The following is a 17,736-nucleotide window of genomic DNA, read 5'->3' as shown; positions in this document are numbered from 1 at the left end:
AGAGTTGTTGTTACAGTTCATTATGGGGAGAGGAGGGGGATCAATAGCTGTACAATCAGAAGATTGGCAATGCATCTGTGGCATAAGTAACTGGTGTGGGGGTGGGGTTGGAAGTGGATAGGTTGGTGTAATGACAGGCCCCCAGGATGGAGAGTCAGACTCTCATTTGCATCCTCACAAAAGTAGAAACAGCATGCACAGATTACAGGCTCCCCTGACCAACAATTAATGATGAAAATTACCCAGGCTGAGACAGGAAAGACTAACCTTTCCCCACCTTGAAGAGGGAGAAATTTAACAGAGATATTAGCCCAGAGAGACACTGACTTAGCACAAAGCCACAGAACACCTTGGACAAATCACAGATCTTCTCTGACTCAGTTTTCTTATCTATAAAATGGGATGAGTAATGCTCATTTTATATATTTTGTTTCACACATATACACACACATATTTGTACATATACACACGTTTTCTCTTTGAATTAGTCTGTAATCTCCTTGAGGGACTAGACTATTTTCATTTTTGCATTGTATATCTTCAATACACAGTGCCTGGTATACAGTACACACTTAATAAATGCTTGTTGATTAAAAGCACTTTGCCACTTTTTAAGTGTTATATTAAAAGTGAGCTGTTATTATTGTTTTCTATATATGTATACACAGAAAAAAATCCTATGTATGTATATAATTATATCTAGCACATAATTTATATAAAATTATATATGTATATGTATAGATATTTTGTGTATATATATGTATGCACACATATATATATATATATATATGTTATATATACCTTTTTTTAGAGTAGGTCTCCCTATCCTCCAATCTAGAAGTGCATTGACCACTCATGGACCCCATCTTGCTGCTGATAAGCACGGAAACTTTGACCTGTGGCTTCCTACCTTGCCTGATTTGCCATATTGGTGCTGTAGGACTTAGGGATACCTGATCATCTATAGCCATATTGAAGCTTGGAACCTCAAAATTCAAGTGATCAATTAGCTTCAGCCTCCCCTGTAGCAGGTACCACAGGACTGTGCCACCTTGCCAGCTCCCCTATTTATGTTGCAAGTTCTTTGAAAACAGGGTATAGGTAATTTGTCACCTTTGTTTCCCCTGTGCTAATCCCAAAGCCCTGAATATAGTAAATACTTGTTGAATTTAAGTGAAGTGAAGAGTTCCAAGGTTAAGTCTGTGATCTTGTCAATTAATCAATGAATCAGCAAGCATTTATTAAATGCTACTATGTACCAGACACTGTGCTACATGCTGGGGATACAGAGACAAGAATGAAATTTTTCCTGCCCTCGAGGAGCTTAGATTCCATAGGGGGAAACAACATACACACACACACACACACACACACACACACACATATATATATATGTATATATATATGTGTGTGTGTGTGTGTGTGTGTGTAGAGAGAGAGACATACACACACTGTATATGTATGCACACACATAATACACAGATGCATAGATTCACACACATTATAAACATTTATACACATGCATATATCTACATGTGTATGTTCACATGTACATACATATATATGTTTATATAGCATCTAGGTAGCTCAGTGGATAGAAATCTGGGCCTGGAGTCAAGAAAACCTTAGTGCAAATCTGGCCCCTGATACTTACTAGCTGTGTGACCCTGTGCAAGTCACTTAACCTCTGTTTGCCTCTGTTCATTAGAGAAGGAAATGGCAAATCAGTTCAGTAACTTCACCAAGAAAACTCCATGTACAGAATTGGTGTGCCAACCATAGTCTATGGGGTCATGAAGAGTTGGACAGGACTGAACAACAAAATATGTATGTATAGATAAATGTGTATACATATACACACACATAAATTTATGCACATTCACATATAGATACACATACATGTAGGTATATAAAAATAAAGACAAGATAATGTTTTTGTGGGGAGGCAGTAGCAACTAGGGAATCAGGAGAGACTTCATGGAGATGACACTGAAGGAAACATGAGATCTAAAAAGTGGACTTCAGGAGGGGGTACATTCCATTCATGGGAGGAGAGCCTATATATACAAAGGAAGGGAAATTGGAATCAGCTCTTTTTTCTACCTTTGAGAGGAGGGTTTAGTCTTATGACCAATTTCTGCTCATTTGCCAAGTTTGATGTAATCTTGCCATCAAGGTAGCAAAAAAAATTAATAAATACCGGATCAACTGGTTTTCTTTATAAACACCAAGACCAAAATAAAATATGAAAGAAGAAAGACAATGCCAAGGAGAGGGATGGAAAAAAAGGCAGGCTGAGAAATAACCAGAAAAAGAAAGAGAGACCAAAGAAGCATCCGTTGTTAATAATAAAGACATTCACACCTGCCTTGTTTCAAGATGTAATATTGGCTCTGTTTACTGAACCAAAAACAATATAGAATTTGCTGGCTGTTCACTTAGGGTGAGTGACAAGTCAACAGGAATGAGATGATAAAAAAATCCCAATCAGGCATGAATGCTTTGTAACAACTCTGTAAAGTAGGTATTATCCTAATTTGGGGGATGGAGAAACTAGGATAAGAAAAAATTTAAAACTTCCCCACCATTACATAGTGAATTGGTGGCAGAAATAAGAATAAAACATGAGACTCCTCATCAAGACCATATGACTTCTATGCCTACCTACATTCTCATGTTTTCTTTAGTCAGGGTATGCACAGTATGCCCATTGGTCTAGTTATTTGGTGCTTCCATTGAGAGTACTTCCTACGGACTAGAATCCAGAGCTCTGTCCTGTATTATTCCTCACACTGGCTAAATTTACAAGATATAGTGTTAATCAGATGTGCTGGGAGAGCCAACCTGTGGTTTGTGGAGTTCTGAATTTGAGGGCAGTGACTCCCAACACAGAAAACAGGATTCCATTTGCCCATGAAACTGTCTCTATCCTCCAGGACATATCCTGGAGGTCCTTGGGCACATTTGGAAAACTGTAGAGGAAGAATATGCAAGAGGCTCTCACTGTTTTCATGTCATAACTGCCCCAAGGGACAGGAAAAGAGCCCCAAAGGGGTGGGTGTTCAAGAACACTGAATGGAGGTTTCTGAAATAGGAATCACAACCACATAGAAACTGATATGAGGAAATGAGGCCACAGCTAGGTTATGAAATAACACAGCCATGTAGACCAATGGCATATGATTTTTCTGATTGTCATCTAATTTCAATTCAACTCAATAAACACTTATGAAACCTTTACTGTGTGTAGAGCATTGCTGTAGCCCTTAATAAGCACTTGACCCTGTGCTAGGATACCTTCAAAGAACTGACATTCAAGTTGGGAAAATAAAAATAAACACTTAGGATATGTGTTGGAATGGGATTAGACCCGGGATTTCATGGGTAAAAGAAGCTCCTAGTAAGGAATTTCTTCTGTCAATATACATCAGCCCATGGCCCATAATTGCATTGGGGAATTGCCTGAGGGCATGAAAAAGTCGAGTAACTTGTCTAGAGTTACACAGCCAATATGTATCAAAGGCAGGACTTAAACCAAGTTGCTCCTAACTTTGTGGCTGGCTGTATCCATTATGCCATCCTGTCTCCAAATATATATAAAGTCACAATTACTTAATCATCTCAGAGTTGGAAACAACCTCAGAGAGCATTCTGTCCAACCCCTACATGAGCATAAATATCTTCTGAACACACCTGACAAGTGACATTCATGGTGATTTTAAATAGTATATGATTCGTAACTACAATTCATACTAAGATACCTTCAGAAGAATGGTGGCTCGGTATGAGTCAAGAGTGAAATGTCTATCAAAAAGCTAACACAATCTTCTAAGTCAGAATAGATCTGTGATTTTGTCAATGTGAGAATCCCCACCCTCAGTCAGACTTTAATTGCCTATGATTCAGGAGATGATTCTCAGAGAATGGTCTGAGGCTTATATGTGGGTTAAATTACTTTCCCAGGGTCACAAAGCTGGTAGGTGTCAGTGGTCAAATTAGAAGCAATGTTCCTGACTCCAAGTCCAGCATTTTATCTGTTGTTGTTTGTTTTTCATGTTTGAAGAGGACCAGTGACATCGTGGGATGATATCTTGACTTGCATGTGAACTGTAAGAGTTACACAAAGTCCTCAGCCTCACTCTCTCTTACAGAATCTTCTTAGTCCAGTGCTAAGACAAAAATGAAGAAAACTGGAGATGGCCTATGATGAAGTGGATGATGTTGGTATCTTCAACGTATAACCAAGCTCTAAACTCTCCACCATGCTTGCTTTATCTGCCTTTATGACCATTGGAACAAATTGCTCTCATTCACCTAATCCACTGGGAGAAATCTTCATATGCTTGGGTTAGACAACCCTCTAACTTGCTGAGGCCCATAAATTACCCTCAACCTGGTTTAGCCCATCTGCCAAGATGGTTTTACAAGGGTATGGCCACTGCACATGCTACAGCTTCTTGGAGCCACAAGTGACAGCTGAGTGACAGATGGACACAGAAAGTAAATGAGCAGCCCAGAAAGGGGCAACAAGCCCTCACTCACACCAGAGGTATTAGCCATCCCTGAACACCCTATACTACTCCATTTTATCTGCTATTCCACGAAGCTCTTCTAATGTAATCTTAGACTACATTGATAGAATTATGTCTAGGATAAAAGAAGTAACAGATTCCCTGTATTCTTGTTTGGTCAAGTCACATCTGGGGCTCTGTCTAGTTTGGACACTGTTTTAGGAAAGATGTTAAAAGATAGAGTGTGTCTAGAGACAGGTGACAAGGATATCAAGTAGTTTAGGAACAGTTGTATCTATGCAAGGGAGGGAAGGATAGGAAGGTAATAATGTGAAACTGGAAACAGATAAAATTAAAAATAAGACAAAAATGAAGAGAAAATTATTTTAAAAATTAAAATATTAAAAAAAACAGAAGAGTCACGTGAGAGTTTCAAAAACGGGATATTTTTTTGTTTAGGGATGAAAAAAATATTTCTGGGGGTGTAGCAGCAAGCACCCCAGCATCCCCAGGGTGTGTGCCAACACAGGTTCTTGGATCTGCTTTGATAAAGGAAAGCAACTCAAAATGCGTTAACAAGCTTACTTTAATCAGTCAAAAATGTATCGTTTACCTAGTTCAGGGGAAAGAGGTCAGCACCCCGAACTTCAGAATATACAGACAGAATTATCAAGACAGAAAAACAGATCAAGTACACAGTTTTCCAAACTGTGCAACCATTACATCCATACCAAACAACATCTGGGTTTCAAAGCAGCGGGGGGAAAGGGGGGGGGTGCGCCTCTGGACAACAGCTTTCCAGAGTTTCATCTGTTCAAATGACAGAATACTACTCAAAGTGAGCCCCAAAACAAAGCTACACATCAGGGCTTATATAGCCTTCTCCTGGCTCAGAGAATGTAACAACCTTATTGACTCACTGGCCAATCAAGAAGTATCTACTGAAAAACAAGCCTCCCATCCCAGGCTCCAGGTGCACTTTAGCCTAGGGGCAGGGAAGATCTTAAAAATTTACATTCCCATTACAGGGGGTAATGATTGAGGTCTTTAAATATTTGAAGGGAAATATGTGAAAATGATTAGAAATGGTCAATGTGGCTCTTGAAATTAGGCAGAAGTAGGACAAAAGGGTGAAATTACAGAGAGGAAGACTTCATCTTAGTATAAAAAGAACTTTCTACCAGATGTAATGGGCAATGAAGACTTTTCCTGAACTTAATAAATACTTCCAATCAAGGGTTTGGTTTGCCTGAATGTAGACAGGCAATGAACAGCATTGGGAAGTAGTGAGTTCCCTATTACTGCAGGGTGATATTCAAGTATATCATGACTGGAATTGAGAGAATGGACCAGATAACCTCTGAGACAGTGATGCCAATTTCCACATGAGATCTCAGGGACTGTTTAGTAACATTCTTAAGTAGTCCAAAAGTTCAAGCAGAGGTTGGATGAACACTTGCCAAAAGTCATGTAGTCCCCATCTTTGAACATCCTTAAATCTGGAATCAATGGCTACTCATGTGCTATGATTTAGGTGCAACAATTCCTAGAGTCAAGAGCGTTCCTTTGATCAGATGACCTCTGAGACAACGATCCCAATTTCCACTTGAGACTCCAGGGAGAAATGACTGACATTTCTGATTGGTTGAAGGGCTAGTTACTCACTATCCCCAAAGTCCCAGTCTCCTTGGATTCAGGGGACTCTGATCTCCTGCTTTCTGTACTCACGCCTGCCTCATGTGGGCCTCTCTGTACTCTGCATCCTGTTTCTCTTTCCATAGTGCTCAGGGAGTTTTGCTGTTGGATAGAACCAGAAGTCCAACCCTCAGGAGAAAGCTTTTTCAGTCATCTCTCTGAACTGTGCCCCACAGGGACAGTTCATAGCTTCTCCCCTAATAGCCACTCAGCCCTTGGCTCTCTTAGTGAAATGCCGGGCAGTTGAGGCTTAATTACTTCATAAAAGAACCTGGGAAATAGAAGAGGAAGAGTTAAATGTTCTGTTAAAAGGAGGAAGCTCCAACTAATCATAATTAGGAGGAAGTCCCAAGCCATTTAAATGCTACAATCCAATTACATCAGGTAAAATGAATTACTCCTTTAATGCTGACTTTATATGAAGATACCTTCTTATTGCTCTCATTAATAATCATCAGACATCATTTTAGCGCATATTGGCTGCAATAACATTTCTATTAGCATCATGGTGTAGCAGGGCTGACAATTAAAATAAAAAATAAATCAACCCAAGGACAGAACAAACGTAATTATAGTTCAGAAAGAGCTTTTATGTGTATTTGATTAGTCAATGGGAGCAAGGCTTATCTTTACATCTTATATTTGTGGGCCACCCAAAGGGATGTAAATCCTTAGGTGGCTTGGAGTTAAGGTTGGGGCATGGATTGAATTCACCCTGTATGGTTCTGGAGGATCTTGGCAGTGACAGATACTGAGTGCCAGGGTGTGAAGCCTGAAGGAAAAAAAAAAAAAGAAAGAATGCCATATTCATAATAGAAATACGATGAAATGGGAAGAACTTTGAATTTGGAGTAAAAGCAGCTGAGTTCATATCCTTCCCCTCCTATTTAGACTTGTCTTATCTCAGAGAAGTCACTTCACTTTCCTAGGACTCAGTTTCCCAATCTATAAATCAAAAAGTTTAGGTGATCTCTGAGGCTTCTTTCAGCTCTAAATACTGGGATCTTAATTTCTTATTTCCCACAGACTAATTTGTTTCAAGCCCTTAGACTGTGTGTCTGCACAGAACTAGATTGAACCATTTTTACTCTCCAGATGAGAGAGACAGAGAGAGAGAGAGATTTGTATCCTCTATAGAGTCATAGAATTTAGGGACTTTAAATGTTGTCTACTCTATTCCCTTTATCTTATAAATCAAGAAACAAAAGCCCTAGAAAGCAGAGTGATTTGTCCAAAGGCATCCTTATACTGTTTTTTATCCCTAAATCAAACAAAATCAAAATATATCCATGACCTTGTTCAAATAAATTCCCTCTACTTAATTCATTTAAAAAAATATTTGGTTTTGAAGATTTTGAGACATTCTATAGTTTTGAAAAAGCTGGTTAATCTAAGTCATTATCATATGAAATCCAAGAAAGACCAAAGAAAACTGAAATGGGAGATTGATGAAAGAACAGTGCCAGAGAGGTCACAGAGTCGCATGGCAAATCAATGGCAGAGCAAGGACTGGAATCCACTTCTGCTGCCCCTCAGTCTAATCTGTTTCTCTTACCAAGATACCACAGGGATGCCTTCTGTACAGGGAATGAACATTTATTGATAGTCTTAGGGCAAAATAATCTTCAGGATCAAAGATTAAGAAAGTTGGGAAAGACCTTAGGGTTCATCTAGCCCAACCCCCTTATTTTATAAATAAGGAAATGGAGGCCCAGAGAAGGGAAGTGACTTGTCCAAAGTCACACAGCTGATAAGCAACAGGCCAAATATGGATCTCAAATACTCTGAACACATGAGTCTTGCTGTTATACCATCCTCCTTTTTAAGTTGTGATTGTCATTCATAATAAATAATAATCACCACTGAAGGAATACTTGAAGACTTAGAAAGTGATTTTCTTCCCAAACCTATCTTTTCATCAGTTTCTTTTGTTTTTAATTTGCAAGGGAGTGATGGTTAAATCATCATCCTGATTATCTTTATCATTTTCCACAAAAGTCTATTGGTTCGGAATACAGCCTTGACAGACACATAGCCCAAAGGGAGTCAGTAATGATAAATAAGCAAATCACATAGAGACAGACATATGATAAACACTGAGCCAAAATCTACTTAGGTGAGATCAATATTTACTGGGTTTGGGGGCCTTAGTGGGGCAGTGAGTAAGAAAAGAGAGTCTCAGGAATCTAATGGTTTGGAGCATAGTTACCAGGAAGAAAAGAAGTCACTTAATAGTTTTTTTCTTTGATCCATGAAAAGAATAATAAACATAACTGACATTTTATAGCATTTTAAAGTGTGAATACTGCCTTGAATAATAATTTCCCGATTTTAGGTAGGACCCCATTGTTGTATATTAGTTCCTGAGAGGGCCCCAGGCTCTGTGTTCTCCATTCCACCACCACTTAACCAGCTCCTTTTGCAAATCTCCATCTGAAATCATGCATTAGAGAATTCTTGCAGGCAGGTACCACATTTTTGGTTTTCTTTGTATCCCCTGTGCTTAGCACAATACCCGGCCCATAGCAAGCCCTTAAAAAATTATTGTTTACTAACTGACATTTTATTTTGGTCTCCCTTTTTCTTTTCTTTTTAATATTTTATTTATTTATTTATTTTAGTGTTCAACATTCATTTCCACAAGATTTTGAGTTACAATTTTCCCCCTTCTTTTCCCTACCCCCACCCCAAGAGAGCAAGTCTATTGAATACCCCTTCCCCCAATCTGTTCTCTCTTATACCCTCCCCCATTATCCCCCTAACTTTCTAGTAGGGCAAGATGAATATAGAGATAAATACCCCACTGCCTGTATATCTTATTTCCCAGTTGCATGTAAAGAACAATTTTTTTTAGCATTTGTTTTTAAAACGTTGATTTCCAGATTTTTTTCCCATCTTCCCTCTTCACCTGCCCCCACTGGGAAGATAAGCAATTTAATAAAGGTTGTACATATATATGTATGTATACCTACATACATATATATACATACATATTCCTTTCAACTATCCTCATACTGAGAAAAGTCTTATTAGTTACAATTATCATTTTTCCATGTAGGAATGTAAGTAGTTCAACTTTAATAAGTTCCTTATGACTTTTTTTCCTGTTTACCTTCTCATGTTTCTCTTGCTTCTTGTATTTAAAAGTCAAATTTTCTATTCAAGTCTGGTTTTTTCTTCGAATGCTTGAAAATCCTCTATTTCATTGAATAATCATATTTTCCCCTGTAGCATTATATGCATTTTTGCTGGGTAGGTGATTGTTGGTTTTAGTCCTGTTTCCTTTGACCTCCAGAATATCATATTTCCAACCCCTTTGATGCCTTAATATACAAGCTGCTAGGTCTTGTGTTATCCTGATTGTATTTCCACAGTACTCAAATTGTTTCTTCCTCACTGCTTGCAGTATTTTCTCCATGACATGGGAACTCTGGAATTTGGCTATAATATTCCTAGGAGTTTTCTTTTTAGGATCTTTTTCAAGAGGTAATCTGTGGATTCTTTCTATTTCTATTTTGCCCTCTGGTTCTAGAATATCAGGGCAATTTTGCTTGATAATATCTTGAAAGATGGTGTCTAGGCTCTTTTTTTGATCATGGCTTTCAGGTAGTCCAATAATTTTTTAATTATCTTTCCTGGATCTATTTTCCAGGTCAGTGGTTTTTCCAATGAGATTTTTCACATTGCCTTCTATTTTTTCATTTGTTTGGATCTGTTTAATAGTATCTTGATTTCTCATAAAGTCATTAGCTTCCAATTGCTCCAATCTAATTCTGAAGGAGTTATTCTCTTCAGTGAGTTTTTGAAATTCTTTTCCCATCTGGCAAATTTGACTTATTAAAGCATTCTTCTCCTCAGTGGCTTTTTGGGCCTCTTTTGCCATTTGAGTTAGTCTATTTTTTTTTTTGCTTTTGCTGGAGGGGAGAAGTAGGGCAATTGGGGTTAAGTGACTTGCCCAAGGTCACACGGCTAGTTTTTTTTTGTGTTAAGTGTTTGAGGCTGAATTTGAACTGAGGTCCTCCTGACTCCAGGGCCAGTGCTCTATTTACTGTGCCACCCAGCCACCCCCTGAGTTAATCTATTTTTTAAGGTGTTATTTTCTTCAATGTTTTTTGGGTCTACTTTAGCAGGCTGTTGACTCGCTTTTCATGATTTTCTCGCACCATTCTCATTTCTCTTCCCAATTTTTCCTCTACTTCTCTTACTTGATTTTCAAAATCCTTCCTGAGCTCCTCCATGGCCTTTGACCAGTTCCTATTTTTCTTGGAGGCTTTTGATGCAGGAGTTCTGACTTCACTGTCTTCCTCCTACTCCATGCCTTGATCCTTTCTGTCCCCCAAAAAGGATTCTATGGTCTGTTTGTGCTTACTCATATCACCTGACTTTTGAGCTCTTTGCCATGGTAGAACTCTGCTTCCAGCATGGAGAGAGCTTTGTCCCAAATCACTGGGGTTTCTGTAGCTGCTGGAGCTATTAGGAGGGTACCCTCTCTAAAGCCCCTCAAGCTCTGGCTCACTGGTCACACACCCCAGGAACACTACCCAAGACGGCAAACCAGATCCAAGCAGGTTAAAGTAAGAGCGATTACTTTCTGAATGGTTGCTTGATCCCCCTACAATCTGCAGGCCAGGAGCTCCTGAGGCAGGCATGTTGTGGCTTCACAGCCATTGCACCTCTGCCACTTCTTGCCTCAGTGTAGGGGCCGGACCATGCTCTTTTTCCCCCCCACCCACCCCCCATCAACAGAGTTCCACACTGACCTTCGGCATTTTTGGTTTGAGAAGTCTGGAAACCATCACAGCTTCTGGTAATTCACTCTTTTGAAGTCTGCTCTGGCCACTGCTGGTTGGGGCCACCCTGGGGCAAGAATTGCAAGGCTCAAGGGGAGCCATGCTCAGGTCCCAGCACACTGTGACAGACCTTTCCTGTCGGCCTACTGGGCTGCCTTCAGCTGGAGATTTGTTTCTTTCGTTATGTTGGTTCTATAGCTCTAAAATTTTTTAGAGTCATTTTTCTTATGGGTATTGGAAATGGTTGGAGTCAGAGCCCATGCCAAGTTTGTGCTTCTACTCCATCATCTTGGCTCCACCCCCTGCTCTCCCTTTTTCTCACCTAATCTCTATGCTTAGAAAAAAAAACAACAGGTGACATTCAAAGGGTGTGATAGGAAAGACAGGACTGCAAATGCAAATGCAAAGGGCTCTGAAAACTGAACTGAGGAGTTTGTACTTGATTCAGTAAACAGAGGGGAGCCGTTGTGGGGTTTTGATGTCCTATGATCTTGGCCTGCCCTCTCCAGCCTATGTTCATTTGCCAACTTCATCTCTTCCCATTGCCTCTTAAAATTCTTTCAGAACAAAAATATCCCCAAAATGCATAAATATGCTGACCAAAATGGACCTTCTTTGTAGAAGAGAGGGACTGTGGATGTGGAATACTATGTACTGTTTGATTTAGTAAATAGTTTTTGAATAGTTTTGCTCATCTCCTTTTCTCTTACATTTTTAATTTTTGTTACAAAGGACGCACTATTGGGAAGTATATATTTTGAAATGAAGATGATTCAAAAACAAAAGGTATCAGTACAAATTTTTTAAACTTTTAAAAATCATAAATAATCTCTTTCCTTTCAGGCCTACTTAGCTTAGATACCATCTCCTCCTACATCACAGACTGAGAAACCTTCCCTGATTACCCCCACCTTGAAGTGATAAAAGTTATCTTCCTCTGCTGGAATGTTTTATGACACCCTGCTTGTATTTATTTTATGTATAAGTTATACCTGGAGTGGGGAACCTGTAGCTTCAAGGCTACATGTAGCCCTCTAGGTCCTCAAGTATGTCCCTTTGATTCTAAACTTCACAGAAAAAATCCCCTTAATGAGGGATTTGTTCTGTAAAACTTGGACTCAGTCAAAAGACTACCCCCAAGGACCTAGAAGACCAGATGTGGCCTCAAGGCTGCAGGTTCCCCATGCCAGAGTTATGCTGATATAGGTGCATGTTGTTTCTCCCAATAGACTGCAAGCTACTATCCTCAAGGTCAGAGGCTCTTTCACTGACTTGCTGCATGGCTTTATCTAACATTTCTCTACTTTGGACTATTCTCCATGAATTTCTCTTTTCAGTTCTCTCGTTCTTTCATGGAGTCAGGGGCAGTTTCATTTTCTTGGTATCCCTAGCAAATAGCACACTGCACATTGTAGGTGTTTAAGAAATGTTTATCAATTGATTACTCTTTACTAAACATTTATCACAATCTAACTTTATGATCACTATTTGTATGTTCTATCCTCTGTATTAAAAAGTTAAGCTCCTTAAGGTCAGAGTCATTGTCTTATCCATCTGTAGCATCCCGTCCCTCCCCCACCCACCCAGGCCAACACAATTCTCCCTTGGAGTAAACCATTAGTAAATGCTTGTTCTATAAATGAATGACTGAATATTAAATTGAATTTGAATGGTGGAACTCAGACTAAAATCACTGAATCTCATTATCCATAGTCCAGGGCTAACATTATGAGTCCAAGATGCTTCAGGGTGTCTTTAATATGGCTACTTTTCTGAGCTGGAAATTGTCTTTGAGATCCACCTGAAGAAAGAACCATAATCTCTTGTTAAACACCTAAGGACCTGTTGTCATGTTGGCTGTGGTAAGAAGACACCTCTGCCTTTCCCTCATATGTGTGGGTGATAAACTGGCATGTAAAAAGAGGGTCATTTGGGTCCTATCAGAGGGGCTTATTTACATATAACAAAATATTTTCTCATGTAAGATACCTCGCCCCAGCCTTGACCCTATAGACAGTCTTATAACTGGGGACCTTGGGCATCTTTCCAAACCCCTGGCTTTTGGTGGATGGGGCAGCATTTTTACAGTCCTAGAGGATGTAGTGTAGATGCTTCCCAAAGCGTGTAGTCCAGCTTTGGCAGTTCCTGGCCCATTTCGTAGAGCTGCCAGAAAGGCCCTTACTGAGGACTGGAGTGCAATTCTTATCCCCCATCAACCATGTGCTGTGACTGGTGAAAATTGCCTAATAAATTAGGGCTTTTTGAGATAAATGAATTTACAATAAACAATCATGGGGAGAAAAGTCCTGTCTTGTCTCCAAAGGCCCAGACTCAGGGTAAGAAATCAGCCACAGGTAGTTAAGTGATTATAAACTGTAAAAATAAATCAGCCCTACTATAATTGCCCCAAGGAAAAAAAATTACCAACATATTTAAAATTTCCATGGTGCCCCCTTTCCTATATCCATTTGGCATTCTCTAATTACCTTCACATTTTGCTTCCATCAATGATATGACCTGTATTTCCCTTTTATAACTGTCAGGGAGGGGGGGAGCTGGGCAGCTCTGGTGATAAATCAGTCTCACCATTAGGAGTGAAATGCTCATCTCTGCAGCTCTAAATGCAGGATTTATAAAGATGTCTCGGCCATATAGCCCACTTGTGGACACCATAATAAATTCATGAGCACAGTGCCAAGGCAAACTACTTCATTATGTGGAAGGCTGCCGGCCATTAATCTAGCTGAGTGAGGATCCTGGGAAACTGAGCTGGCTGGAAATGTCTGAAGCTCAAAGTTACCCATGGCATTACGGATTTAATCAGCTCTCCTGGCCATGGCGGGAGAGCCTTTTACAGTTCAGATCAAGTGCTTGTAACTCCCCATTGTATATTATTTCTTCAGCAATAACATCCTAATTTCATCCTCAAAAACTGTTCCAGTCAAAGCTTTCCTGGTTGCTTTCACTACCGATTACACTCGATAAAATATTTATACAATCAATTGACGAAGAACATTTCCCCTTTAAAATGTCCTATTAACATGTAAATTCTCATATGATCTTTATCATTTATGCAAAATGGGCCCACTCTTCACCTCTGGACTCAGGTAGTTAACCCTTCTGTGGGCCACAAAGAAACTGGATTGGCCTCCTTTTATATATATATAAAAAGACAAAGGACAGTAATAAGAAAAGTAATTTGTAATATCACTGAGGGAGCTTTCTGAAGTGCTTATGTGTGTAGGGGTTGTATGCATATGTGTGCTTGAAGATCAGTGGGAAGACAGACATACTAATATGCTGTTGGTGGAGCTGTCAATTGGTCCAATCATTCTTAAAAGCATTCTTAAAAGCAATTTGGAATTATTCTAAAAAAGAAATGTGACTATAATGACCATGACCTTTGATCTAAAGATTCCATTACTAGTTATATAACACCCAAAAGTCAAAGACAGAAAGTCCCCATATATACATAGAAGCATTTTGGGGATGTGGTATCAAAGACCTGGGACAGCTAGGTGGCACAGTGCACAGAGTACTGGGTCTGAAATCAAGATTTATCTTCCTGAGTTCAAATATGGCCTCAGACTCTTACTAGCTATGTGACCCTGGGCAAGTCACTTAGTCTTTTGGTCTGTTTCCTCATCTGTAAAATGAACTAGAGAAGGAAATGGCAAACCACTCCATTATCTTTGCCAAGAAAACCCCAAATGGGGTCATGAAGAGTCAGACACAACTGAAACAACCAAACAACAACAAAATCAAAGATCTAGAAATCAAGCATGTGCCCACTGACTGGAGACTGGCTAGAATAAATGAATGTAATGACATATTACTACATCATCAGAGACAAAAAATATGAAGATTCAGAGAAACGTGAAAATTTATATGAACTGATACAGAATGAAGTTAGCAGAAGCAGGAAAACAAAATACATAATGGCTACAGTAATGAAAAGGAAAAGAACAATATGATAAAGTGTGCACTTATGACTAAGCTACGAGGAGAGATGAGAAAGTACACCTCACTCACTTTTGGGGGGGACTCAGGGTGCATAATGTTGTATATATTTTCAACCCAGATAGGTGTATTAATTAGTTTCACATACTTTTTTTTTTCTTTTTACAACTTTGTTACATGAGAAAGTTCCCTGGGTAAGGGAGATGTTGGAAAATATACACAAGTGAATTTGTGGTAAATCAAAAGGTATTCATTTTAACAAGAGTATGTATTTGCATATTTTTCATTTGAATTCATCAATAAAGGTATCAGGTAATATAATATGGGGGCAGCTAGGTGGCACAGTAGATAGAGTGCTAGGCTTGAAGTTCAGAAAACGTGAGTTCAAATCCAGTCTCAGAAACTTCCTAGCTGTGTAACTTTGGACAAGTCACTTAACCTGTTTGCCACTGGAGAAGGAAAAGGTATGCTATCTTTGCCAAAAAACAAACAAACAAAAAACCTTGTGGACAGGGGTCCCCGAGGTCACCAAGAGTCAGATGTGACTGAAATGAATGAACAACAACAGCAATTGTTCAATTCTTCCAAACAGCTTAGGTCCTCATGTCCCAGTGGAACTTCATAGCTTGTGTACTGTAAAAATTAGTCAACAGGAGGCTATGGCCCTTGATGTCTCCAAGTTCCCTAAAATGCAACTGGGAGTGATCATATGGATATTACCTCCTTATTAGTGGTGAAGGTTCTTTGAATGACAGCATGGGGTTTCTAGGCTGGTTCAACCTCCCTCCCAAGAGAAGAAACAAATTGAACAAAGCTCCAGGGAAACTAGAGCAAAATTGTACCTTCCCTCCTGGTACCTGCTGAGAGATGTCTTGGATTGCAACTGAGTCACCCAAGGGGGTCCCTGGGATCTAGAATAAGTCTGGCAAGGATTGATGGGAAATGAAGATGTGAGAATATGGGGTGCTATTGGCAGTACTGGTGGAAAGTTGTTCCAAGGGGCTTTCCTCAGTGTGGCCTGTAGGTAACACAAAGTTCCCTGCAGGCAGATCTGAAGCAGGATTTGGGCTTTGCTTACTTCACAGTGTTGCCTTGGGTTGGCCCCACACTTGTGGTTATAAAGACATACTAGCTGCTGTCCATATTTGGTGCAATCTGAGGTTCTACCATGCTTTGGGCTGCTCCTAGTACATTGGTGGGAGACCTCAATTCCCACTGTCAGTTAATCAGTTGACATCAGATCTTCAACATCAATTGTGTAAGTTTGGACATATCTCTTGCCCTCTATTTGGCCTCATCCATAAAATTAGGTGGCTGGACTAGATGATCTCCAAAGAGCCTTCTGACTCTAACATTCTAAAATTTTGGTTTCTTCTTATCAGTATGAGGGGTTGGTGAGGCAAATAGTTTCATAGTGTATAACATAGAGGAGGGAGGGAGCAATGAAAGACTAAAAACGACTTTTTAATGAACGCAGAGTTTTACTGCCAGAAAATTATGCTCTCTGTATTCAAATATTCATTTTGTAATGAGCATTTATGGTGAAGACCTTGCTTGGACCATCATGCAGTGATTTTCGGTGGCTTGCCTGGACCAAAATGCTGGCCATTCCATCACTAGTATTCTAGGACTCTAGAAAAAGTTCCCCTTTCCTAATAGGTCTATTGGGCATTTATCTTCTTCCAAATGCATCACCACGATGGGAGGCAGAATAGCTGCTTTTCTAAGTCTAAAGTACTTTACACCTGGAGCCTTCCTAATGACTTCAGGACTGATTGGCATTGGCTTCTTTCTGACTTAGAGGTGATTACTATGGGCAATCGGCACAGTTCCTTTCAACTGTGGAAACAGTAGAAAGGGTAAACTCTTGGACTAGGTGTTCTCTCCAAGACATTCAGTCTGAGCTATTAATTATTAGAAAGACTTGCTTCAACTATTAGCTGTATTATTGGCCCTTAGGGAGCAATTAAGGCTGGGGCTCAGGCTGAGCTTCTACTACAGATATTCCAAGGACCAAAGTATTCAGATCTGATAGCATAAATCAGAGGGGTCAAACACAAAATCCAGAGTCTTTTTACTGCCCCAAACATTCCAGAGTGCTGCCCAAGTCAAATTAAAATGTAATTGAGAAATATTTAATAAGATAAAGAAAAATGCAATGAAAGATAGACAACATTACATTTGTAAAACTAGGTCAATATGTACCCCATAGGAATTCTTACATACAGTTTAGTGGCCCCGTTTCTATTTGTGTTTGACATCACTGGTATAAATGGCCAATCTGTGCTTGATATTTTGCACTTAGCATAACTGAGTGATTGATACTGTGGATATTTATACACAGCTGATTCTAAACTGACAAATTAATTGGTGGTATCACTATTGGAGCAGACAAGGGAATTAGGGGAGAGAAAAAGAGGTGGAATTAAAAGTGGAGCTGTCATGCAAAACAATGCAACTGATATTTAGGCTTTTTATTGATTTCTAGGTGAGAGAAAGTTGCAAATTTATTTTTTGGAGGAAAATGTTTTGATGCTATTAAAACTAAACAACAACAATAGCAACAACCACCAGCGGATAAAGGAAGTGCTTACACATACTTTGGACTTCTCTGAACAGGGCTCACTGAGTATAATGTTATTAAGGAGAAAACTATGGATGTGCATGTCATGAGACTTACTGGAGTCAGAGCTCAATGGCAAACAAATGTTGATAGCAATTACTGTCTTCATAATACCAGCCTTAATGTACACTTTTGCAGTTGTAAAATGGATGCCAGG

This window comes from Petaurus breviceps, unplaced genomic scaffold (assembly GCF_028583685.1).
Source record: "Petaurus breviceps papuanus isolate PSGF00001 unplaced genomic scaffold, PetGlider_PUasm1.0 171, whole genome shotgun sequence".
Classification (NCBI taxonomy): domain Eukaryota; kingdom Metazoa; phylum Chordata; class Mammalia; order Diprotodontia; family Petauridae; genus Petaurus; species Petaurus breviceps.
This window is presented reverse-complemented; position numbering follows the sequence as displayed.